Source organism: Tupaia chinensis, unplaced genomic scaffold (assembly GCF_000334495.1).
Source record: "Tupaia chinensis unplaced genomic scaffold, TupChi_1.0 Scaffold000416_1, whole genome shotgun sequence".
NCBI lineage: Eukaryota > Metazoa > Chordata > Mammalia > Scandentia > Tupaiidae > Tupaia > Tupaia belangeri.
In genome coordinates this window covers 1,212,860-1,239,786 of record NW_006159921.1, presented here as the reverse complement: position 1 = coordinate 1,239,786, position 26,927 = coordinate 1,212,860, and the positions used below count along the sequence as shown (strand labels likewise).

The following is a 26,927-nucleotide window of genomic DNA, read 5'->3' as shown; positions in this document are numbered from 1 at the left end:
CGGGGGGGGGCCCCCCTGCCCCCGCCGCGCCGGCCTCGGACGCGGCTCCCTCGGCCCCTCAACTGCTCTTTTCTGCTCCCTCACCCCCGCAAAATTAAAGTTGGGAAATATTATTTCACCTTCAATCAGATTTTCAATGCCTGCCGCCGCTGAAAGCGCCCCCGCTGCTCGGACTCGGGCGGTCTGCTGCGGGCTGCCCACGCCGCCTCGGCCCGCGCGCCTCCCACCCGGCCCTGGAGCCCCTCTCCCGGCCCCTCGCTCTCCTGCCTGCCCGGCCGGTTTCCCCCTATCAGCTCCGCCGCTAGCTCCTTGCTCCACTTCACACACCCGTTTCTCCTCCGGTCTCGCAAGGTCTTTCCTCCTAGTCGTCTGCTCTCTCTTCTTCCCAGCTCCCTGGGAAGGTTTCCTTCCTTCTCTGTCTTTGCCCAGGCTGGGTCCCCTTGTTTGGCGGTGAGCAGACGCGACTCCTTTCTAGGCTGAGCTGCGAGGTTTCTCCCGCATCACAGCATCAGTGATGGTCACCGACCCAATCTCCAGAACAGGAGACACTGGAGTAGGTTTCTGTCAGGCGGCGCTCAATGTTGAAAGTGAAGGGCTTTTTAGATGGCTTAGTCCAGGAGCCTAGAATCTTAGTTCAACGACCTTTGACAACTCAATTGAGGGCGATAAGAAGGAATTGGGAGGGAAGAATAAGCAACATTTCACAAGTGAGGCTTCAGGTGAAAGACACAGCCATAGTTCTTTAAAGTGGAAAAGTCAGGTTGGTTTGATAAAATTGCAATTAGGTGCAGTATCTTCAGTCCATTAAGTAGATTGGGGGTGGGGGGGGGAGCAGATGGCTTAGCTACACAGATGAAAGTCTAAAATAGAAAGGTCAAGGCTTTGCCTTTCATCCCAGTTATGGTTTTTATGGGCTTGAAATAGAAACGGTTTACAATTGCGTTTCTTACTAATTGCAGTTGTTCTGAAATAATGACAGAGGAGTCTAAATAATGACCTCTGAAAACATTGGTAAACCTGGAAGTCTTGCTGCTCACAGAGAGTTGTAATGAAAGGTGTTACTCTGACCATTGAAAAAGTTTACTACTGTAAGATGAACTGCAGTTAAGTTCAAATTCACTTCTTGGATTTTCTTAAAACCGTAAATAAAAGAAGGGCCGTGGAAATAAAGCGAGCTTGTCTTCATCCAAAATAAAAACACCGGATCAAACCATTCTCTTGTTAAAGCAACAATTTATCAATAGGGAAAAAGCATTTAATAATTTTTCTATGGAACTGGTGTTGGTATCTCATGCTTTTATAAGCTATCTAAATTTTTTTTGAAATACTGTTTGATTACCAAAGTAATACTGCTTTTGGGAAATGTAAAAAGAAAAATGGCGTGTAAACCACCTCACAGAGATAAACAGTATTAACATTTTAGAGTATTTCTTTTGATAGTTCTTGTAAACTATCAAAGAAAAAGACTTATGAAGTGTCATTTTTTTTTACACTATTTAAAGACGTGGAAAGCTTTTTGCTTTAAATAGAAATGTTTACCAAGTGAAGGAATTTATCTCAGCATCAGACAAGTTTTATTTTGACAGTTACCTTTCTTTACAAATACAGTTGCAGAATTAAAGAAACACAATTTAGACATCAGAATGTCAAAAAAGTCATTAATACAACCTTTAACATTTGCCATTCAAGATTTTTTTAAAAAAATAAACCTATGTAAAGATATTGCTAAGAAGATGGATATTTTTTCATATGGAAGGGAAGCAAGATTAATTGTGATACCCATATAAACTAAAACTATAAAAGGGTTAAAATTATAAAATGGCGACTTAATTGAAAACAGAAGTTTGGATTTGAAATAAAACTGGCAAAATTAAACTTAGGAAGTATTATTTAACTTTCACTCAGATTTTATCACTTAAATCAATTTTATATGATATTTTGTACAAAAACTATTGATACATTTTTATTCAGATATAAAATGGCTGGCTTATTTATATAAAGTATTTTTAAGGTCCTTAACAATTTAAAAATAACAATTTTGAACATTCTACTTTAATGATGCTTTTAGTTTTTACTTATAAAAGTATATGACTTAGTTACAAGAATCAATACTAAGAGACTCTTGAGGATAGATTGTTTCCAACCAAGCACTTCATTTTACAGTTGAGAAAACTGTGGCTGGCTCCAGATTCAGAAATGACAGATTATAAACTGATGATTTTGTATTTTCCAGTATAGTCTCAGAACCTCAAAAATCTCCCTAACATATTTGAAATGTTGTTTTCTCAAATTTCTTAGGAAATACTTTGAAATAAATTTGATTATAAATATGTTAGAATTGTTTAATTCATGGGGGAGGGGGGCTGGCAAGTGGAGTGGTATTAAAGGTGCTAGACTCCCACATGGCGGACCCGACCGCTATTCAAGTCCTGGACCTGGTGGCTTGCTTTCTCACGCTCCCTCTCTCTCTCTGATCAAACGGGAAAATATAATAATAATTATAATAAATAAAGTTAGATAAATTAATCCTTTATAAAAAAATTGAACTTGTTCAGAGTTTTATTCCCTAAATAATTTAATACCCATTTACTCTGTTTTTTTGAGAATCCTTTTTTTAAAAAATTTTTTGGAGAGGTTTTTGCTATAGGGCACGTGCGCTCGCCAGACAGTCAGAGAGAGACAGAGAGATAGAAAGCAAGAAATCACCCCCCAGAGGGGATGGCCATGCCACAATCCCTTCTCCTTCATTCTCCTCCATTCTCCTCTCGGGATCTTGGGCATGCACGCACACGGGCCCGGCATGAGTTTAAGCCACCCAGTCCAGGATGCGAACCGTGGTCGACTACGTGGGAGTCCAGCAATATAGCCATTATGCTAACTGCTGGTCCCGTATTTTGAGAATCTTTAAAGTTTTTAAATACTGTCTTGCCTGTCAAATGTTCTTAAAATTCCTAAATGAACTTAACCTGAACTATCTATTCACCAATTAGGTAGTTGGAAGTAGTGTAAGAAGAGAATAACCCTGTATTTAATACCAGTTTCATAACTCTGCTATGTTTTTTTCTGTAAGCATTTTATAAATATACAACATAATTGCTAAATAGACAGAGGTTCTCTGAAGAAAATGAGGTGAAAAAGTACTTCTCAATACTGTTTTATTGTATAGTATACACTGATTGAAATTTTACCTTTTCAAATAGTGTAGTGGCATGTTTTTCTCAATATTTTGTTTCTCTCAGATTTTAGAATGGGAACAGCAGACATGTATCATTATTTTGGTAAACTCAAATCTGAGGACTATGGGACCAGCAGATGGTGTAATAGTTACATTGTTGGACTCTCATATTGTTGACTGTGGTTCGAGTCCTGGACCCGGCAACTTAAAACTCACGCCAGGTGTGTATGCATTTGTGCCCAAAAGCCTGAGAGGAAAATGGGGGAGAAGGGATTGTGGAGTGGCCATCCCCCTGGGGAGTGATTTCTTGCTTTCTGTCTCTCTTTCTCTCCAGAAAAACCCATGTGCCCTATAGCAAAAATCTCTTTAAAAAATGCTGAGGACTATAACTTAAAATGAGCAAGTAGATAAGTAAAGCTTTGAACAAAATCTTGACAGTTTTTCAGAGCAATATTTAGGATGAAGTTTTTCCTTAAAGCTTCAAAATAAGAAATTTGTACTGAGATACTCTTCTACTAGATAAAAAATAGTATGTAACATTTTGAAAGAAAAATAATTCAAAAAATGGGAAAATTTTATTGGATGAGAAAGAATTCAATGTGAACTATAAGTACTTCCTTAAAGGATAGTTTAAATGAGTTTGTTTCAATTTATTAAACCTTAAAAACAATAAATTCATGCACTTTAGTACTGTTTCACTCATTTAGTCTATTATTTGTCAAAAAAATAATTTCAGTGATTTCAAACTTTCAGCTGCTAATGTAAAAGTGACCTATGTCTTATTCCTTTCTCCAAATTTAAATATCCTTCAAGAGATTAAAATATTTTATAAAGTTACAATTTTATGATTTTTAAGATTATCGAACAACTTTTTGAAATGGTGGAGGTGTTAAGATAGGTGCAGTAGTATACCCCTATCATTCCAGCTGGTGAGGAGCTGAGGTGAGAGGATCCCCAGTTCAAGGCTGGCCTAGGCAAGTTAGGGAGATCCTGTCTCAAAAAAAAAAAAAAAAAAAGAGAAAGAAAGATATTTTGTAAGTAAAATAATTTCTAAATCTATAACTGATCTTACAACAGGTATGAACAAGCTCATGTAAGTTATGTGGATTAATGTACTTGATTTCTCTATATAATGCATATATGATATATCTTTTTTCCCAAAATAGAAAAAAAAATTTTTTAGAAGTTTTTGCTTAGGGTGTGTACACTTGCCAAAGAGACAGAAACAGAGACGGTGAGAGGGAAAGTGAGAAATCACTCCCCAAGGGGATGGACACAAGGGAATCCCTTCTCCTCTATTCTCCTTCTGGGATCTTGGGCACACATGCACCTGGCATGATTTTCAAGCTGCTTGATCTAGGATTGAACTGCGGTCAGCCATGTGGGAGTCCAGCAATGTAACTGCTACACTGTCTGTTGGCCCTCCAATCCAGAATTTTTTTTTAAAGAGATTTTTGCCTTAGAGCACATGAGCTTGCCTGAGAGAAAGACAAGAGACAGTGAGAGGGAAAGTGAAAAATCAACCCCTAGTGGGGATGGCCACTCCGCAATCCCTTCTCCTCCATTCTCTTTCTTGGGATCTTGGACATGTACTCACACACATTTGACATGATTTTTCAGGCTATTGAGTCCAAGACTCGAACTGTAGCAGGTCATGTGGGAGTTTCATTGATGAAACCCCTACACTGTCTGCTGGCCCCCCAATATAGAAATTTTAATAGGTAAATATATCTTGTAATATTATACTTGGGGTGGGATGCAAAGGGATGGTCGCCAGCCACATACCACCACTCAGTAGTCCTCCCCTTCTTCAGCCTCTGCTTTCACAATCTATTTGTTTTGATTCAGAAGAGACAAATATTCTAAAGTCTACTACAGCTCTGTGTCGTCACCTTTTCAGAGTTCTCATTTCCTCAGTTATCTATTTAGTTTGGGATGGACTTTGCAAGGCAGAGACCAAGAGCGCAGCAGCCTGGTAAAGTAAAGTAGTTTCAGATTGTTTTCAGTAGTAATGAGGGTGGGCACTTTAAAAAAGGAAAGAAAAGAACATCATTGGCTATGGACACTGATAATTCAGTTATATTGAATTGTGTAAATCACTAAAGACTTTGGGATGGTCAATATATATTTATAAAAAATGCATGGATGCAGGGCCAGCAGATGGCGTGGTGGTTAAAGGCACTGGACTCCCACATGACCAACTTTGGTTCAAGTCTCAGACCTGGCGGTGGCTTGTTTTCTTACTTTCTCTCTCGCTCTCTCTCTCTGGTCAAATTTTAATTAATTAATTAATTTAAAAATTTTTCAATAAAATAATTCTTTTAAAAAATTCATGGATGTAAGTTATATAGTATCACTTATTTTAAAATTATAAATTTTTAATTAAAAAGTAATGCATGTTCTCTACAAGTCGAAAATTTGCATAAACAAAAGGAAGAAAAAAATACCATTCTGTGTTAATCATATTTTCCAGAATTTTCTTCTGCCTCTCAGGCTGTTGTTTTTCTGCCCAACTCTTTATATTGGTGTTCTGTTTTTGACCTATTACTTCTCAAGTCTGGTTTACTTGTCTCTCTAGTCAATGTCAGCCTCTCACATGACTTTGGTTATTGTAGTTACGCTAATGGCTCCAAATCCTGTCTCTATCCCTGCTTTGTCTGCTGATAGAATAGCTCTACCTGGATATCTAAAAATTTCCAAAATCAATCTATCTAAAACGGAATTCAGTCTTCCATTTTCTTTTCTCTCCCCACAAACAAACAAAGCCAGATACTTTTTCTGGTGGATTCATCTCTGACTTCTTTTGCTGTTCACATTTAGTCAACTATCCTCGGTTATTTTACCTCGTAAATATATCATAAATACGATTTTCCATTCCCACAGTCACTGTCATTTCACATCAGTCATACCTTTCTGTAGTGTATTTTCCCCAGGGTACCCAAAGTGATTTCTCTTGAATCTAAATTATACAGGTTGTCTAATTGTCAGACTGCTTAAACATTTTTTTTTGAAGAGGTTTTTGCTATAGGGCACATGTGTTCGCCAGGAAAACAGAGAGAGACAGAGAGACAGAAAGCAAGAAATCACCCCCCCAGTGGGGATGGCCATGCCACAATCCCCTCCCCTCACTCTCCACTCACGATTCTGAGCACGCACGCACACGCACCCAGTGTGAGTTCAAGCCACCAGGTCTGGGTCAACTACATGGGAATCCAATGATGTAGCCATTACACCATCTGCTGGCCCTCTGCTTAAACATTTTTACCCTTTACCTGGAATCAGCTAAATTGCAAGATTAAGGGACAGTTTTCCAAATTATCAAGTCTGCCCAAGATCTAACCCCAACTATAAAGTTAGAAGGAAGAGCCCACAGAAGACCCTTACTTCTGACGCCAACTGTAAGTTTGAGAGTTTCTCAAAACCACCCTCAGATTTGAGAATTGACTAGAAAGACTGATAGGCCTCACTGAAAGCTATTATAGTCATGGATATATTCTATTATAAGGACAAGATGCAAATTAGAACCAACCAAAGGAAGAAATGTACAGGGTACAGTCTAAAGGGACTGCAGATGTGAAGCTTCTGTTGTCCTCAGGGATGTTTTAATTTCCCAAAATGAATATGTGGCAAAACAGAGTATCGCCAAGCCAAGAAACCTACTTGAACTTTGTTGTTGAGAATTTTCATTTGAACTTTTTGATTGATTGTCTCTACAGTTGAACTCAGAGGTCAGGCTGATACCATGTGGTCTGAGGGAGTAACCATCAATAAGAAAAGTATTCCCATTACTCCAGAAATTCTAGTGGTTTAGAGGTTACTTCCTAGAAGCTGGGAACAAGTTTCAAACCTCTCTTTGGGCAAGGCCAAATTCCTTATTACATGCCCTTTTTTTTTTTTCTTTTTAAACAAATTATTTTATTTTTGATTATTATTTATATATATGTAGGTGAATATAAATATGTATGTGTGTGTGTGTGTGTGTGTGTGTGTATATATATATATATATATATATATATATATATATTTATATTTTATTTGACCAGAGAGAGACAGAAAGGGAGAGAGAGAGAGAAAGTGAGAAAGCAAGTTGCCAGGTCTGGGACTTGAACTAGGGTAGGCCATGTGGGAGTCCAGTGCCTTAACCATCACAGCATACCTTTTTTTTTTTTTTTTAGAGGTTTTCTCTAGAGGGCGCATGCGCTTGCCAGACAGAGAGAGACATAGAGACAGAAAGCGAGAAATCACCCCCCAGGGGGGATGATCACGCCACAATCCCTTCTCCTCCATTCTCCTCTCAGGATCTTGGGCACGCACGCATACGCGCCTGGTGTGAGTTTTAAGCCACCAGGTCCAGTACGCGAACTGCGGTCGACTATGTGGGAGTCCAGCGACATAGCCATTACACTAACTGCTGGTTCCCACAGCATACCTTTTTATACTTAATCTCTCCTTTGCCCATAAGATAAATCCAGAGGTAAGACTTTTTTTTTTTTTTTTTTTAAGGTTTTTGCCACAGGACACATGTGCTAGCTGGAGACAGACACAGAGAGGGAAAGTGAGAAATCACCCTCTGAGGGATGACCATGCCACAGTCCCTTCTTCATTCTTCTATTGGGAGTTTGGACATACACACCTGTGCCCAGTGTGAATTTCAAGTCGTCAGGTCTGGGACTTGAACCACAGTCGGCCATGTGGCTGGCTATCAGGCACATGCACTCATCAGAGAGACAGAGAGAAACAGTGAGAAGGAAAGTGAGAAATCGCCTCAGAGGGGATGGCCATGCCACAACCCCTTTTCCTTTACTCCCTTCCTGGGATTTTGGGCACATAGGCACATACATCCTGTGTGATTTTCAAGCCACCAGGTTCAGAACTCAAACCCCTGTTGGCCGTGTGGAAGTAGCGCCTTAATCACCATGCCACCTGTTGGACCCCATCAGCCTTACTTCTGCAGTCATTATTCAGCCACTCCATCCTACTTCTGGAAACTATACTTTGTATCAGACTAATAATGCTCTCTGTTACCTCTGCATTTTCACACATAATACCCTATTCTCTCTGCTTAGAATACTATGCTCTCGGATACCACCCTCATCCCAAATACCCGATCCAATCTGTTACCCACTGTTTATTCTTTTTTTTTTTTTTTTTGAGAAGTTTTTGCTATAGGGTGCGTGCGCTCACCAGAGAGGCAAAGACAGAAAGCAAGAAATCACCCCCCAGGGGGGATGACCATGCCACAATCCCTTCTCCTCCATTCTCCTCTCAGGATCTTGGGCACACACACACACATGCCCGGCGTGAGTTTTAAGCCACCAGGTCTGGGACTCGAACCGCGGTCGACTACATGGGAATCCAGCGACATAGCCATTACACCAGCTGCTGGTCCTCCCACTGTTTATTCTTCACTTAACATTACTTCTTTTAGGAAGCCTTTGCTGGCATCCTCATACTCATATCAAGTTAGGTGTCCCTTAATGTGGCCCTCCAGAATATCCAGTGCTTATTCCTTCCCTAAGTCAGTATTTCTTTGAGGCTTGATTGTCACAATCAATTCTCAAAAATATTCCTCAGAAAAAGTCATTTTTTTTGGTCAACAGATATTTATATTTCCTTCACTAGATCAGTGATATTAAAAGTGAGATATACCTGGGGACCAGCAGTTATCATAATGGCTATGTCACTGGACTCCCATGTAGTCGACCGCAGTTTGAGTCCCAGACCCAGTGGCTTAAACTCACAACAGATGTGTGTGCATGCGTGCCCAAGATCCCGAGAGGAGAATGGAGGAGAAGAGATGACAGTGTGACCATCCCCCTGGGGGTGATTTCTCGCTTTCTGTCTCTCTGTCTTTCTGGCGAGTGCACGCACCCTATAGCAAAAACCTCTCAAAAAAAAAAAAAAGTGAGATATACCTAAAAAATTCATTGTGGTAAAAAAAGAAAATATTAAAATCTATCCATGTACATAATATGAAACATAGTACTATTAAACCTTGATATATTGAGGTCGGCCACTTGTTCCGTGCAACAACTCATTTCATGTAAAGCATAGTAAATGAGATATCCTGAGGACTTGCAAATTCCATAATTCAGGTTTTGCGTGTCGCATCCTTCCTCTAGTTTTCAGGAAATTCCAAAATATTGTGCTTTATGTATGCCTTGTTAAATGGACTTAAAGATATTTCATACTAGTGATAAAAGTAGCCCTCATGAAATGGATTATTGGTTTTAAAAATTCCTACAAAGAAATCAAAGGTTGAGGCTCAGCTAAAGTGGTACAGGCAGTAGTGTTCTGATCTATAGTGCTAGAAGCCACATGCCAACCTTGAGTTTGGATCTTGGGTTCACCTGACACCAAGATCCTGACTGGCTGGAGGGGTGGGGGAAGGAGATCATAGATCAAACGTTCCTGTCTCTCTATTTCTCTCTCTCTCTTCTATGAAATAAATAAATATAAGAAATGATGGTTGTGGGACTAGCAGATAGCATAATGTTACATCACTGGACTACCACATGGCCAACCATGGTCTGAGTCCCAGACCTGGTGGCTTGAAACTCAAGCTAGGCACATGTGCATGCATGCCCAAAATCCTATGAGAGAATGGAGAAAGGATTGCAGTGTAGCCATTCCCCATGGGGAGTGATTTCTCACTTTCTGTCTCTCTGGCAAGTGCAGCACCCTATAGCAAAAATCTCTCTAAAAAAAAAAATCATGGTTGGGGGACCAGCAGGTGGCTTGGTGGTTAAGGCGCTGGACATTCCCACATGGCTGACCGTGGTTTGAGTTCCAGACCTGGTAGCTTGGTTTCTCACTTTCCTTCTCTCTATCTGTGTCTATCTGGTCAAATTATAAATAAATGCATGAATAAATAAAATTAAATAAAAATAAGTAAATAAATAAATAAAACCTTTAAAAAAATCGTGGTTGAATGTATTTGATAACACAAACATGAGAAACAACAAAACTTGAGAGCTTACATTTCTCTCAAACTTAGTTATATTTTTAAAAATAATTTTTAATTTAATTCATTATTTTTTAATTTGACCAGGGAGAGACAGACAGAGAGAGAGAGATGGAAAGTGAGAAAGCATGCTGTCAGGTCTGTTACTCAAAACATGTTCAGCCATGTGAGAATCCAGTACCTTAACCACCATACCACCTGCCAGCCCCAGTTATATTTTTAAAAGATGATGAAGTCATGGCCAGCAGATTATATAGTGGTTATGTCACTGGACTCCCATATGACCAACCATGGCGGTTTGAAGCCTGGACCTGGTGACTTGAAAATCGTGCCAGGCACATGTGCGTGCATGCCCAAGATCCCAGGAGGAGAACAGAGAAGGGATTGCAGCATGGCATTCACCTCTGGTGGAATGATTTCTCACTTTCTCTCGCACTGACTCTGTCTCTCTCTCTCTCTGGTGAGAGACAAAAACCTCTTTAAAAAAAGATAATTTGGTCATATTTGAGAACAACAAAAATGGAATTGTCTAAGTAGATTATGTGAAACATGGATACATATCAATAATTTATACATATCATATATAAATAATGCCCAAGTAAATACTGAACTACTAGTGGGAATGGTATGTGTGTGTGTGCATGTGCTTGTATATTTTCTTAATTAATATAAAGGGTCTTCCAAAATTTCACGGAAAATACATATTGTGAAAAAAACTATGCATGGATTTCAAAATGTTTTGTACCAAAAAATCTTATACTTTATTTCTACTTTTTATGAACTTTTTGAAGTCCCCACGTGTACACATAATACATATAAATACATTGGGAAGTTCTTGATGCTAAAAAATGTAACAGTAATTAAGCAAATATTTGGAGGCAGTTGCATTACTTTACATTAACTATTCATTAGCCATTACATCGCAAAGGACTATATTACCAAGCACATACGTAATGTAACACAGTAAGTATTTGGTGATCCAATGAGTGCCTTGAAATTTGAAAAAACAAAACAAAACAAAATATACTGTTGTAACTATTTTAACCTGCTTTTTAAAAATCTTGCTAAGTTTTAATATTCCTACATATTGGGGCTGGCAGGTGGCATGGTAGTTAGGGACACTGGACTCCCACATGGCTGACTGCAGTTTGAGTCTCAGGCCTGGTGGTTTGCTTTCTCTCTCACACTCTCTCTGTCCCTCTCTGGTCAAATTTAAATAAATAAATAAATAAATAAATAAATAAATAAATAAAGTTAAATAAAATAATTCTTTTAAAAATATTCTTACATGTCAAAAATTTGTATTATAGAAAATTTAAAATAAATGAAAAACAAAAGTGTACCCACAAACTAGCATCAGCAATTCAGTCATGTTTCATCTATATTCCACTTAGCTCACCTCAATCTGAGGCAGCCTCTGTTCTATAAATAATGCTATAGTTTAGACATGTCTACTCACATTATGTTCTATGTGATTTTTGAATGTATAATCAGTAATTTAATCACAGTTCCACATTTTAAGTGTTAAAAGTTTTTGGTTTCTCAGAGAATATTGTGATGGTCATCTTTTGAGCAAGTCTCTGATTTTTTTTAGGATATATATCTGGTGTTGGGATTGCTTTATTAAAAGATATACATGGGGGCCAGCAGGTGGTATAGTGGTTAAGGCACTGGACACTCCCACAAGGCTGACCGTGGTTTGAGTCCTGGACCTGGTTGCTTGCTTTCTCACTTTCTCTCTCTCTGTGGTCAAATTAAAATAAATGAATGAATAAAGTAAATTAAATTATTATTAACAAAAAAGAGATAGTCACAAGGGTCAGCAGGTGGTGTGGCGCTCAAGGTGCTATCAATTGTGGTTTGAGTCCCTGACCTGGCTGCTTGCTTTCTCACTTTCTCTCTCACTCTGGTGAACACATGTGCCCTATAGCAAATTAAAATAATAATAATAATAATATAAGTAAATAAATAATTATTTATTTTAAAAAAGATATTCACAGGTGGTTGGTGGAGTAGTCATTGGAGTGACTGGATCTCCACATGGCTGAGAAACATGCCGAGCACATGTGTGCATGCCCAAAATTCTGACAAGAGAATGAAGAAGGGATTATATATAGCATGGCCATTATCCCTGGGGACGGAGGTGGGGGGATTTGCTCTTTTCTCTCTCTCTCTCTCCCTCTCTCTCTCTCTCTCTCTCTGTCTCTTTCTCTCTATTTCTTTCTCCAGTGAGTACATGTGCCCAATAACAAATTGAAAAAGAAATGATATATTTAAGGTTTTTGATACTAGTTTTTTTTTTTTAAGTATTTATTCATGAATTTATTTTAATTTGACCAGAGAGAGAGGGAAAGTGGGAAAGCAAGCCACCAGGTGCAGGACTCAAACCCTGGTCAGCCATGTGGGAGTGCCCAGTGCTTTAACCACCTTACCACCTGCTGGTTCCCTTGATACTAGTTTTAAAATGTCCTCTAGGCTGACCCTATGGTTAAGGGAGTTGGATCAGTTCAAATCCTGGCCCCAGTGACTTGAAAAACATGCTGGGATATGTATGTGCATGACCAAAATCTTGACAGGATGGAAAAATGGAAAAGGGATGACAGCATGACTGTACCTCATTAGGGGTTGCTTTCTTCCTGTCTCTCTCTCTCTCTCCGATGAGTGCACATGCCCTGTGGCAGTTTTTAAAAAAATTCTCTAGGAAGGCTTTACTAGTTTACCCTCTAAGCAGATAAATGTATAAGAAAAAGACTGTTGGTATGATGAGATAATTTAAACATCTAGAGCATAGCAGAATAATAAAATAAAATATAAAATGCTTCTTGATTTACAGTGGGGTTACATCCTAATAAACTCACTGTAAATTGAAAATCTTGTAAGCTGAAAATACATTTAATGCACCTAACTTACCAAACATTATAGCTTTGCCTAGTCTACCTTAAACATGCTCAGAACACTTAACATTAGCCTACAGTTGGACAACTTCATCTAACACAAACCCCATTTTAATTGAATTGAATACTGTACTGAAAATGAAAAACAATGGTATTTTACATATCACTAGCTCAGGAAAAGGTCAAAATTTAAAAATTGAACTACATATTGAATATATATCATTTTCGCACCATCATGAAAAGTCAGGAACTGTCTGTATACCTATTCATCTTCCAGTTTAAATGAATTATCTTAATTGTTTTAGATCATTTTAAGGAACTAAAACATTTCCTAAGAAATTAAAGAATTCTTTGTATTCCTCTTCTCTAAATCCATTCCTTGTCTTCCCAGAGGTAATCTGAGAATTCTGGGAATATTATCTATTTTTTTATATTTTTACTATGTATGAATTTGTGTGGTCAATATATGGTAGAGTTTTTTTTTTTTTTATAACTACCTATTTCAAGATTAACCTTTTATTTTCTCTTAAGATTTATTCATGTCTATGGATGTAGATTTAGTTCGTTAACTTTAGCTACAACCTATCTTTTATATTAAAGAATTTTTTATATTTAACTTTATTTACTATTACTATTTTCCAGTTTGATCAGAGAGAGAGAGAGAGAGAGAGAGAGAAAGTAAGAAAGCAAGCCTCCAGGTCTAGGACTTGAACCTCGGTCAGCCATGTGTGAGTCTAGCACCTTCAATCACCATGCCATTGCTGGCCTCTATAGCTTATCATTTTGTTGTATGATTATACCATGTTTTATCCAATTTCCTGTGAATGGACATTTAGGTTGTTTCTAATATTTGGATAGTACACATGATTTAGTTAATACTAGCTACTCTAACGGATAATTCCCAAAATCTCAAAGACTTAACATAATGTTAGTTTGTTTTCTTGATCATATGGAGTCCCTTAGAGAAGAAGGAACTGTTCTATAGAGTCATTTTAGGGACTCAGGCTGATAGAAGCTCTGTCATTCTCATCCTGTGGTTTCCAAGGTTGCTGTGGGCATCAGCATCTCTCCAGCTAATGTATTAGAACAGAGTGAAGAATGGTGTTGGAGATTTTTAAGGGCCGGTCCTTAGAAGTGGCATAAATGATTTCTCTTTATTTCCCATTGACTAGAATTAATGTCACCTGGTACTAACTAGAGTCTACATTTCCTGCAAAAAGGAGTCTGGGAAACGTGGTCCCTGGCTTGCAGGAAAGAATTTATTATTTTTTTAAAGAATTATTTTATTTAACTTTATCCATTTATTTATCCATTTATTTATTTATCTATTTATTTATCTATCAGATTGACATTATGCAGTTTTTATTTATTAGATATTGCCAAATTGCTTTGTTCAATAATACTATAGAAGAGGGCTGTGTTTTCTATCCTTTTCCTACAAGTTGAACTGCTATAGCACACTGTATTTTTACACAACTATGTGCTCTTATTGCCATTATTGAACATTATTGAACTACGTGGGAAAAGTATTTATAGCTGACGATAATCTTTTATTTAGGGCATTTTAGAAGAGGAAACTGCATAAAAGTCTGGATCAATCTGTTCAATACAAATGTAATATGAAGCATATATATAGTTTTAAAATTTCTGTTAATCACATTTAAAAAAAATTTACCGAGATTTTTGCTATATATTATGCGCTCACCAGAGAGACAGAGACAGAGAGATGGAAAACACGAAATCATCCCCCAGGTGGATTGGCCAAGCTGCAGTCCCTTCTCCATTCTGCTCTAGAGATTCTGGGCATGCACACCATGCACCTGGAGTGAGTTTCAAGCTGCTGAGTCCAGGACTTGAACAGCAGTCAGCCCTGTGAGAGTCCAGTGCTATAACCATTATGCCATCTGGTGGCCTGCACATTTTTTTTTTTAAGAGGTTTTTGCCATAGGGTGCATGTGCTCGCCACAGAGAGACAGAGACAAGGAAAGTGAGAAACTACTCCCTGGGGTGATGGCCACACTGCAATCCCTTCTCCTGTTTTTTTTTTTTTCCCCCCAGAATCTTGGGCATGCCCACATACACCTGGCGTGATTTTCAAGCCACCAGGTCCAGGATTCAAACTACAGTCAGCCATATAGGAGTCCACCAATATAACCACTACACCATCCGCTGGCTCCATATTAATCACATTTTTAAAAGTGAAATGAAGGGGCCAGCAAGTGGTGTGGTGATTAAGGCACTGGACTCCCTCCCACGTGGCCAACCGCAGTTCAAGTTGTGAACCTGGCATGCTTTCTTACTTTCACTTTCTGTCTCTATCTCTCTGTCTCTCTTAGCACACATGCTCTATGAAATTAAAATAATAATAATAAATAAGTTTTTAAAAAGTGAAAAGAAACAAGTGAATTTAGTTATTTTTAAGAACAATAATTTATTTAATTTTTATTTGTTATTACTTTCTTTTTTTAATTTGATGAGAAAGAGAGAGAAAGTGAGAAAGCAAGCTGCCAGATCTGGTATGCTAGCCACAGTAGGCCACATGGGAGTCCAGCACCTTAATCATCATGCCACCTGCTGGCCCTGTGAATTTAGTTTTAATAACTGATTGTATTTAACTAAGTATATCCAAAATATTACCATTTCATCATGTAATCCATATTAAAATATTATTGATATGTTTTGCATTTTTTGTACCAGGTTCACAAAAACCTGTGTATATTATAAACTTACAGCACCTCTTGGTTTAAAGTATTATGTTTCAAATACTTAATGGCAGGGGCTGGCAGGTTGTGTGGCAGTAAAATCAAACTTAATAACCACATAGGTCTAGTGCTGCCATATCAAGCAGTTCAGGGATAGACTTCATATTAAAACCCCCACACACAGAACTGTAACAGCAAGCACTGTAATTCTGTAACATAGATCTGACATTTAATTTCAAAATTATTAAAATTATTAAAAAGAATTATTTTATTTAACTTTATTTATTTTAATTTGACCAGAGAGAGACAGAGAGACAGAGACAGACAGATAGCAAGAAATCACCCCCCAGTGGGTATAACCACTTCACAATACTTTCTCCTCCATTCTTCTCTTGGGATTTTGGGTATGCACACACATGCGCCTGGTGTGAGTTTTAAAGGATTGTTTTAATTTTATTTTATTCATTGTCATTTTATTGAAGTTGACCAGAGAGAGAGAGAGACAGGAAAGTGAGAAAGCAAGTTGCCAGGTTTGGGACTCAAACTGCTGTTAGCCATGTGATAGTCCAGCTGCATTAACCAGCATGCCACCTGCTGACTCCAGCATGAGTTTTAAGCCGTTGGGTCCACGATTCGAACTACGTTCAACTACATAGGAGTCCAGCTACATGACCATTACACCATCTGCTGGCCTCTAAAAATCATATCTTAGGGACCATTAGTTGGCATAATGGCTCTGTTGCTGGACTCCCATGTAGTTGACCGTGGTTTGAGTCCCAGACCTGGTGGCTTAAACTCACACTGTGCGCATGTGTGTGTGTGTCCAAGATCCCGAAAAGAGAATGGAAGAGAAAGGATTGCCGGATGGCCATCACCCTGGGGGTGGTGGTGGTGGTGATTTCTCACTCTCTGTCTCTCTGTCTCTGTCATTCGGGTGAGTGCATGCACAAAAGCCTCTCAAAAAAGAAAGAAAGAAAGAAAAATCATATCTTAAAGGGTACTCTAGTCACTAAATATATTTTTATTCAGCCTTTGGGAGAATTGCATGTGGAATTTTTTTTCACCAGATTTCTTTCTTTTCTTTCTTTCTTTTCTTTTTTGAGGTGTGCTTGCCTCAGAAAGGCAGAGACACAAAGAGAGGCAAAGTGAGAAATCACTCCCTAGGGAGATGGCCATGCTGTAGTCCTTTCTACTCGGTTCTCCTCTTGGGATTTTGGGCACATGTGCACAGTTCCCAGTTCCAGGATTTAAACTGCACAGTTGGCCATATGAGATCAGTCCAGTACCCTAACTACCACACCACCTGCTGGCCCTCAGATTTCTTTATTATAACTAGAGAATAATATGTTTCAGATTTAGATTGCTGAATTATTTATTTCTCCTCACAGGTTATGAAGGGGCAGATTAGTGTAATTTTCTGTTGCTGTGTAGCAACTTAAAAGAAACCTGTAATAAATTAAAACAGCACTTATTCATTAATCTCCCAATTCTGGAGGTCTGAAGTCCAGGCAAATTCAGCTGGCTTCTCTGCTTAATGTCCCACAAGGCTGAAGTCAAGTTGCTAGTTACCAGGTTCAGTGAAAGACTCCACTTCAAGTTCATTTAGGTTGTTAGCAAAATCGGTTCCTTGCAGGTCTGAGGTCAGCTCTTTCCTTGCCTAGGTGCGTGAGGAGAAATGAACAATATCGTAATCTAAATCTGAATCAGATTATGCTCTCGTCGTATAATCAGACAGGAGCTGATTGTCATCCCTAGATCACTACCTTCTTTCTAAAGTGCTTCCCTCCATCTTCAAATCAGCAATGGCACATGGATTCCTTCTCTTGCTTCAGCTCTCTTAGACTCTCCTGCTGCCAGCCAGAAAAAGCTATGTGGTTTTAAGGTTTACACAGATAATCTCCTTATCTTAAAATTGACTTGCTATATAACAATACAACATAGCATCATCACAGTAGTGATAGCTCTTTGATACTAACAGGTTTTGGTGATTAGAGTAGGACTTTTCTGGGGGACCATTTAGGAATTCTTTGTATCAGAGTAGATAAACAAGATGGAAGGACATTTTAGTTACTTTGCTTAGAGATCTCTCTCTTTTTTAAGAATTACTAATTTGTATTTTATTTGTTGTTATTATTTTTAATTTGACCAGAGAAAGAGAGAAAAAGGGAAAGGGAGAAAGAAAACTGCCAGGTCTGGGACTCAAACCATGGTTGGCCATGTGGGAGTCCAGCACCTTAACCACTGCACCACCTGCCAGCCCCCTTAGAGATCTCTTAATGTCACTTGTAAATGAAAACAAAAAATATCCTGCCCATTCCTTTCTGTACCTGTTCACACCAACAAAGAACACATGGTAAAAGTTTTATTATTACCGTGTTGGAGGTGAGAAAACGAAAGCACAGAGAATTTCAAGAACAAATTTTAACCATCATGGTGTCACTTGAATGCTAACTTAGGCAACCTGACTTGAGAGGTTATAGTTTAGACATTCATTTTATGATTTTCATGCCATTTTACAAACATATTTCCAGTAGGGAAAATCTTAGTGAAAATGCAAATATAGAAATTGTTTGGAATCAGCAGTTGGCATAATGGCTATGTCACTGGACTCCCGTGTAGTTGACCATGGTTCGAGTCCCAGACCCAGTGGCTTAAATGCACACCATGTGCGTGTGGGCCCAAGATCCCAAGAGGAGAATGGAGGAAAAGGGACTGTGGCATGGCCATCCCCTCTTGGGGGTGATTTCTTGCTTTCTGTCTCTCTGTCTCTCGCTGTCTTTTTTGATTTCTTGCTTTCTGTCTGTCTCTCACTGTCTTTCTCGAGAATGCGCATGCCCTATAGCAAACCCCCCCCCCCAAAAAAAGAAAGAAATTGTTTGAATTTTGTCCACTTTCATTTGCTTAGTTAAGGCATTTTATCACTGTTTGCCTTGATTATTTTAGTAGCCTCCCAGCTAATTTTTCTGCTATTTATCTCTATTCCTTCTAATCCGGCTTCACTAGAGTTTCTAGCATTATTGAACATAGTCTCTAAAGATACCATGTTATTCCTTATTTTTCTCCCTTTGAAGATGCTGTTTCTTCTGCATAGAGCATCCATTTTCTTGACTAACTTCAACTTGTCTCTCTCTCTCTTGTTTTTTTTCTTTTTTGGAGAGAACCATGTTAACTTATGTTCCAGCATGGCTGTTACACATCATACTTAAAGTGTGACACATGGAATTAATCGATTATGGAAGGAGGGGCCAGCAGGTAGCATAGTGGTTAAGGGTGCTGGACTCCCACATGGCTGACTATGGTTTGAGTCCTGGATCTGGTGGCTTGCTTTCTCTCTCTTGCTCACTCTCCCTCTGTCCCTCTCTGGTCAAATTAAAATAAATAAATAAAGTTAAATAAAATCATTCTTGAAAAAGAGATTATATGAGGATTATTAGATTTTTTAACAATAAACAAGGTCTAGGATACACAGCTGAAGTAGGGCAGATTATTGAGAGGTTGGATGGCAAAATTGTGTTTTAATGACACAGATTACATCTTCTAGCTCATAGTAAGGCTTTATCACTTTGTTCCACTTCTCAGTATCTCTTGACTAGGACACATCTGTACCAAATAAAAATTGATGTCATGGCAAAATTAGCCTCAGGATCTTCCCTAATTTCTACATCCAATGATGAACAGCCACATTCCCTGGTACTGTATTTCTCTTGCCTGACATATCCTTGTTATTCCTTCAAAAACCAGATTCAAGCCACTTGTTCCTGCAAAGAAAAACAACTAGATGAAAAAAATTCCTGATCAGGAATTTAGGTATTCTGTATTTACTCCTCAATTGCTTACTTGCCAAGTAGTTGGAAAATGATAATCAGTTTTAGAAAAAGTTTCAAGTCAATTGTTGGGATTTTGGGCACACACACACATGTGCCTGGCATGAGTTTCAGGCCACCAGATCCAGGACTTGAACTGCAGTCGATCGTGTGGGAGTTCAGTGCCTTAACCATTATACCACCTGCTGGTCTCTATATTTAGTTTTAATTCCTAGTGCAATGAGGATTATTCTCCTTAGCAAGTTGCCTGTTGGAAGGAAAATTTATAATTAAAAGAAGAAAAGAATAATTTTGCTTGATTAGTTTATTAGTTTGCAATCTATATTAATGTCATATTCAATATGTGATTCTTTTTTTTCTAATTTGCTATATGTCACATGCACTTGCTGGAGAGAGATAGAGGCAGGAGGGAGTAGAAAGCAAAGCGCTTACCCAAGGGGATGACAATGCTGCAATCCTTTCTCTATTTTCCTCTTGAGATTTTGGGCACACATGTATGTGTGCTTGGTATATATTTTAAGCCACCAGGTCTAGGACTTAAACTGCCCAATTAGCCACATGGGATCCAGCCACCTTAATGCTACCTAGATGACTCCAGTATGTGATCTTATAGAAGCCAGTAAAATGCCTACTGGGGACCAGCAGGTAGCATAGTGGTTACATTGCTGAACTCCCATGTAGTAGACCCTGTTCAAGTCGTGGACCCAGTGGCTTAAACCTCATGCTGAGCATGTGTGTTTGCGTGCCCAAAATCCCAAGAGGAGAATGGAGGAGAAGCTATAACAAGCTTCAGATTCATTATTGTAAAATCATTTCTTAGCATAAAGCATTAAAAATGGCTCAAAGTAAAATTTGTCCTTCAGATCCAGATTTCTACTTTATATATTAAAATACGCAGTTTATATTTAAGTGTAATACTAAAGTAAAACTATCCTTGACTATCGAGCAAAGAGAAGGAAATGGGACAAGTGAAACTAAGTTTAATGCATGTCTGTAAAACTATATTGATTAAATTGTAGCCACATAGCATAACAATTAAACCCTGCATATGGGACCTGGATCCCACATAGCCTGTTAGTTGGAATCCTGGCCCTGAAAGCTTGAAAAAAACATTGGGAGTATGTGTCCAAGATCCTGAGGGGATGGAGAAGTGGAGAAGGACCAACTGCAGCATGACAGTGCTTTCTGGGGGTACTTTCTCTTTCTGATGAGCACATTCATTGTCTAGCAATAAAAAATATATTAAGGGACCAGCAGGTGGCGTGGTGGTTAAGGTGCTGGGCACTCCCACATGACTGACCAAGGCTCAAGTCCCAGGTCTGGTGGTTTGCTTTCTCACTTTCCCTCTCTCTCTATGTGTCTCTCTCTGGTCAAATTAAAATAAATGAAGAAATAAACTAAATAATTCTTTAAAAATGTATGTATTAATACCTATGAGATTAAATGTAAAATAAAAGCATTTTCTCAGGATGAGATCTTACAAATGAATAGTAGAAGGTAACTTGAAGTTATACTCTTATTCACACCAGCCCTGTGGCTTAGTGGTTAAGTAAACTGAATTCCACATATCAACTGCGAAGTTCAAATCTCAGCGCCGATAGCTTGGAAAACATGCCAGGTGCATGTCTAAAATCCTGAAAGAAGGAGAAATTGAGAAGAAGGGATTGGGGTATGATCATGCCCTATTAGTGGGTACTTTCTCTGTCTCTGTTGAGTTCATGTACCCTGAGGCAATTTTTTAAAAAAAGTTACATACTTATTCAAACCAACTAATTAAACATCACAATTGAAAAAGTCCACTAAATATTTTATTAAGTAATTAGTGTATTTTTATATTCTTACATAGAGCAAAATTATCAAGCCACAAAAGTGAATTTCTTCATATTTCCCCAAGGACTGTAAAAGATTTTAATTAAGCTTTCTATATTGAGAATTCCCTTGAGGTTTTTTTTTTTTTTTTTTTTTTTAATTTGCTACAGGGGACGTGTACTTGCCTGTGGGAAACAGAGAGAGAAAAAAAGTGAGAAATTGCCCACTAGAGGGAATGGTTATGCTACAGTCCCTTCTCTATTCTTGGAATTCTGGGCATGCATTTGATGTGCCCACTCTGTTTTCCAGTCTCCCAGGTCTGGGACTCAACCATGTAGTAGGCCATGGGAATCCAGTCACCTTTACTACAGCTGACCCTCTCTTGGCTTTTAAAAGCTTTCTGTTTTACTTAAAATTTCCTATGTGATTATCAAATGAGGATAGCCTTATTTATGGCTTGATAATTATTGTGGTTACTATATAACATGAAAAATTAAAGTTGTTTAGTTTCTTAGGCATATATGATTAGCTGTGCTCAAAGATTTTGGATCATTTAGTATTTCACAATATGTACCAAGGTAGTTCAAAAAGTTTGTGGAAGGGACCAGCAGATGATGTAATGGTTATATCCCTGGACTCACACATGGCCAACTGCAGTTTGAGTCTCAGACGCGGTGGCTTGAAACTCCCACTGGGTGCATGTGTGCCCAAAATCCCTGAGAGGAAAATGGAGTAGAAGAGATTGCAGTGTGACCATCCCCCCGAGGAGTGACTTTTCACTTTCTGCCTTTCTCTGTCTCTCTGAAAGTGCAAAGGCCTTATAGCAAAAATCTCTCTTTAAAAAATATAGTTTAGAGAGACCAGCAAAGTCCTCAATCCAGTGGCTTAAACTCACTCCAGGCACATGTGTGTGCATGCCCAAGATCCCGAGAGGAAAATGGAGGAGAAGGGATTGCGACGTGGCCATCCCCCCTGGGGGGTGATGGCCGATCATGGTTTGAGCCCCAAACCTGGCAACTTGCTTTCTCACTTTCCCTCTTTCTCTCACACTCTGTCCCTCTCTGGTCAAAAAATTAAATAAGTACATAAATAAATAAAGTTAAGGAAAATAATTCTTAAAAAAAGCAACATTTTCAGACCAGCAGATGACATAATGGTTATGTCGCTAGACTCTGACATAATTCAGTATGGTTCAAGTTCTGGACCCAGTGGCTTAAAACTCACGTCGGGCGCTTGTGCATGTATGTCCAAAATCCCAAGAGGAGAATGGAGGAGAAGGGATTGCAGCGTGGCTATCTCCCCTGTGGTGGGGGGAGGGTGACTTCTTGTTTTCTGTCTATCTTCCTCTGTCTTTCTGGCAAGCGCACCCAATTGCAAAAATCTTTCTTAAAAAAAAAAATAGTTTATGGAAAATGGAATCAAAGTACAAACTTATTTTGGTGCAAAAATTTTTTGAAATCCATGCTTGCTTGCTTGCTTGCTTTATTCATTCATTCATTCATTCATTTATTTTAGGTTTTTGTCATAAGGTGCATGTGCTCACCAGAGACAGGAAAAGGGAAGGCAAGAAATCATCCCCCAGGGTGGATGACCGAGCCACAGCTGCATCCCCATGGGGAGTGATTTCTTGCTTTCTGTCCTTCTGTCTGTCTCCCAGCAAGCATAAGCACCCTATAGCAAAAATGTCTCTCTCTCTCTCAAAAAAAAAGAATTGCATATTTATTACCATTTGTTATTTTTTAAAAATTTGCTATAGGGCATATGCACTCACCAGAGAGAGAGAAAGTGAGAAAGCAAGTTGCCACGTCTGGGACTCAAACTATGGTTGACCATGTAGGAGTCCAGAGCCCGGACCACCATGCTACCTGCTGGCCCCAGCAAATTTATTTATTATTTTTAGGAGAAAGGCTTTTGCTATAGGGTATGTGGACTCACCAGAAAGACAGAGAGAGACAGAGAGACAGAAAGCGAGAAATCACCCCCCGGGGCAGATGTCCACACAGCAAGCCCTTCTCCATTTTCCTCTCGGGATCTTGGGCACATATGCACATGTGCCTGGCATGAGTTTAAGCCACCAGGTCCAGGACTCAAACTGTAGTCGACTACATGAGAGTCCAGTGACATAGCCATTACACCAGCTGCTGGTCCCTGGCAAATTTATTTTTAGAGACATGGAGTAACTTGCCCAAAGTCACACAGTAAATGATAGAATACAGAATTTGAGCTCATATATATATATGTCCTACAGCAAATCTTGCTGCCTCTATGTACTGATAAAAGAGTTAAGACAAAGTAGTGTGAATGATTCTATGGGGACACTGAGTCAGGTGTGCCACCCTAGGTCTTTAACTAGGGGTTGCTTAAATTGACTTTAAAAAACTAGGGATTAGCTGAGAGGAAGAAGAAGGAGATGAACAACAGTCCAACAGACAGATTACCATGTCCAAAGGCATGGAGTTGAGAAAGCATAGCTTGCTTGGGAATTGTCTACCTAACTTTTCTTTCTTTTAATAAAGGAAGATAAACCTGCCACAGAAATGACATGAGAGTGATTCATTCATTCATTACATTAATATTGGGTTACTGGGAACTAGAGGATGGCATAGTGGTTATATTGCTGGACTCCCATGTACTCGGCCACAGTTTGAGTCCCAGACCTGGCAGCTTAAAACGTGTTGGGCACGTGTGTGTGCATGCGTTCATGTCCAGAATCCTGAGAGGAGAGGACAAGGGTGGGGAAGGGATTGCAGCATGGCCATCTCCCCGGGGGATGATTTCTCACTGTCTGTCTTTCTGTGTCTCTCTGGCAAGCATATATACCCTAGAGCAAAAGTCTCTCTCTCAAAAAAAAGATGTTAGGTAACTGTAGACTCTGTATTCACTGCATTTATGGGATGATACTGGAATTTTTTAACTAAAAAAACTGTAGACATACTGTTCATGTTAAATAGAATGTCACATAATTAGGAAGCAGAAGGGCCTTATGCTCTTTTGCCCTCTAATTTGTCTTATTTGGTGTTTAGAACAATGGCTCCTGAATTGTAAGGTCTCTCTTTTTCTTTTTGGTCTGATCATTCATTCTCTCTTCATGTTATCTGATGACAAGCTGTGTGGAAATTTTAGACCTGAAGACTGCCTAAAGTATTCTCATATTTTAAAAAAAGTTATTTTATTTAATTTTGTTCATCATTAATATGTTTTAAATTTTATCAGAGAGAGAGAAAGTGAGAAGGGAAACCTCACAGTCTGGAACTCCAACTATGGTCGGCCATGTGGAGAGTCCAGCTCCTTAACCACCATGCAACCTGCCAACCCCAAGTATTCCCATTTCAACTTTCCTAAATCCTATTTACTTCCTAAAGATTTGCGAAAGGATAAGTATGTTTTTCTGTCTCAGTATCTACTGTGTGACCTTATCTTTCAGAGGATAAATTTACTAAAAGTGCTAAAACAGAGTCTTTGAGGACATGTCGAGAGAGAGAGAAGCACACCAAGCTGCTGGATGGATATACAGGCCAACATAAGACCATGATTTAGATTATAAATCATCATAAAAATTTTAGGAGATAGGGAAGAATATTTTCTGAGGTTGAAGGGGTGATGTTACAGACATGTTTATCATTCAGTGAGAGGATTACTTACTAGTTTGTTTTTCCACCCTTAAAACCTAAAGAAACAGATTTCAACATTCAATCAAATGTTATTTCCTATAAAAGAATTTCCCTGAGGTCAGATGGAAGTATCATCCCCTCCCCTCAAGTATTCCAATATTTTATCTTTTAAAAGATATTCAGAGTCAACTGATGGTATGGTAGCTAAGGCGGCTGGATTCCACATGGCTGACTATTTGGTTCAAGTACTGAACCTGGAGGCTTTAAAAACATGTCAGGTGCATGTGCATACCTACAAGCCTGAAAAGAGAAGTGGAAGAGAAAGGATTATGGCATGACTATCCCCCATAGGGGCTGCATTCTCACTTTCCTTTTCGATCTGTGTGACTTTTCTCCAGCAAGTACATATGCCCTCTAGCAAAATTAAAAAGAAATAAATAAAATATACTCAACATTTTCTTCCTTTTTACAATATTGTAAGTCATTTATATGCATGTCTGATCTCTATTATACTGTACCTTCCTTGAAGTAGAATTCATATTTAATCCACAGCATTTTAAGCCTTGTACATATAAGGTGTTAAGTTATTGTTTGATGAATTAAAGTAAATCATGTACATCATAAACTAAAGTGTTGGAAATGAATTATCTACATACAAAGAATCTAGAGTGTTCCTTTCTTTCTTTTTTTTAGAGAGAGATTTTTGCTATAGGGCTCAGGTGCTCACTGGAGAGACAAAAAGAGACAGCAAGACAGAAAGTGAGAAATCATCCCCTGGGGGGGGATGGCCATGTCACAGTCCCTTCTCCTCCATTCTACTCTTGGGATCCTAGGCATGTACACATGCACCCGGTGTGTGGTTTGTTTGTTTGTTTATAGACCATAGTTTAGTTTATTTTTAATGCTCACCATGTTATAAATTCATAGGGAATAGGTTCCAGAAGCTCAGGCTCCTTTCCATTGGTTCTCACAAAGTGTGCTTCTCTGGGTAGAGCAGGTTGGTGCTTCAGTTCAACCCAGGTACCTTTCTCTTTGGCTTCCTTCTTTTTCAGGTCATTTTCATTCACACATTTTAGGAAGCTGTCTCTGCTCTTAGAATGCTTAATATGCTCAATATGCAATTCTCTTGGTAAGAATCTTCCTCTTAACTTGTTTGTTTACAACAATGCCAGCAGCATGCTGGGTACCATTGTAGACTCTTTCAGTTTTGCCATGGTAATATTTGTAAGGCATTTTTTTTTGAACAGTACCCATTTTCTTGATGTCTACAATATCACCTTTCTTATAGATTTGTATGTATGTTGCCAAAGGAGCCACTCCATGTTTTCTTTCTTTTTTTTTCTTGAGAGAGATTTTTGCTATAGGGCATGTGAGCTCATCAGAGAGACAGAGACAGAAAGTGAGAAATTATCCCCCGGGGGGGTGGCCATGCCACAGCCCCTTCTCCTCCATTCTTTTCTAGGGATCTTGGGCACGACATACATATACCTGGTGTGAGTTTTAAGTCGCTAGGTCTGGGACTCTAATGGCAGTTGACTACATGGGAGTCCAGTGACATAACCATTACACCATCTGCTGGTCCCAACCACTCCATGTTTTCTAAAAGGCCTAGAGAACATTTTTTGGGTGCCTCTCCTCTTTGAATTAGTGGAAGATGGTGGTTCTGGCCAAGAGGTCCAGTGTGTGTTTTAAGCTACTTGGTCTGGAACTCAAACTGTGGTCTGCTATGTGGGAGTCCAGCAACATAGCCATTACACCACCTGCTGCTTTCTGGAGTGTCTCATTAAAAGTGTAAATTCATCCTTTCCCTTCCTCCGATCCTCCTTCAATCTTCCTCTGGTGGGACCAGGACCACCACCAAGATGCAGATTTTTGTAAAAACCCTTACAGGGAAGACCATCACCCTAGAGGTTGAACCCTTTGGATACAATAGAAAATGTAAAAGCCA

At 38.9% G+C, this 26,927-nt stretch overlaps 1 protein-coding gene and 1 pseudogene across 1 annotated transcript in view; one reads left to right on the top strand and one right to left on the bottom strand.

The window, feature by feature from the left end:
• Nucleotides 1-26,927, bottom strand: part of SKA2 (spindle and kinetochore associated complex subunit 2) — a 1,094,818-nt gene that overhangs the window by 740,008 nt on the left and 327,883 nt on the right. The gene's annotated exons all lie outside the window — the stretch shown is intronic.
• LOC102470871 (40S ribosomal protein S23-like) overlaps nt 1-26,927 on the top strand; it is a 102,362-nt pseudogene that overhangs the window by 403 nt on the left and 75,032 nt on the right.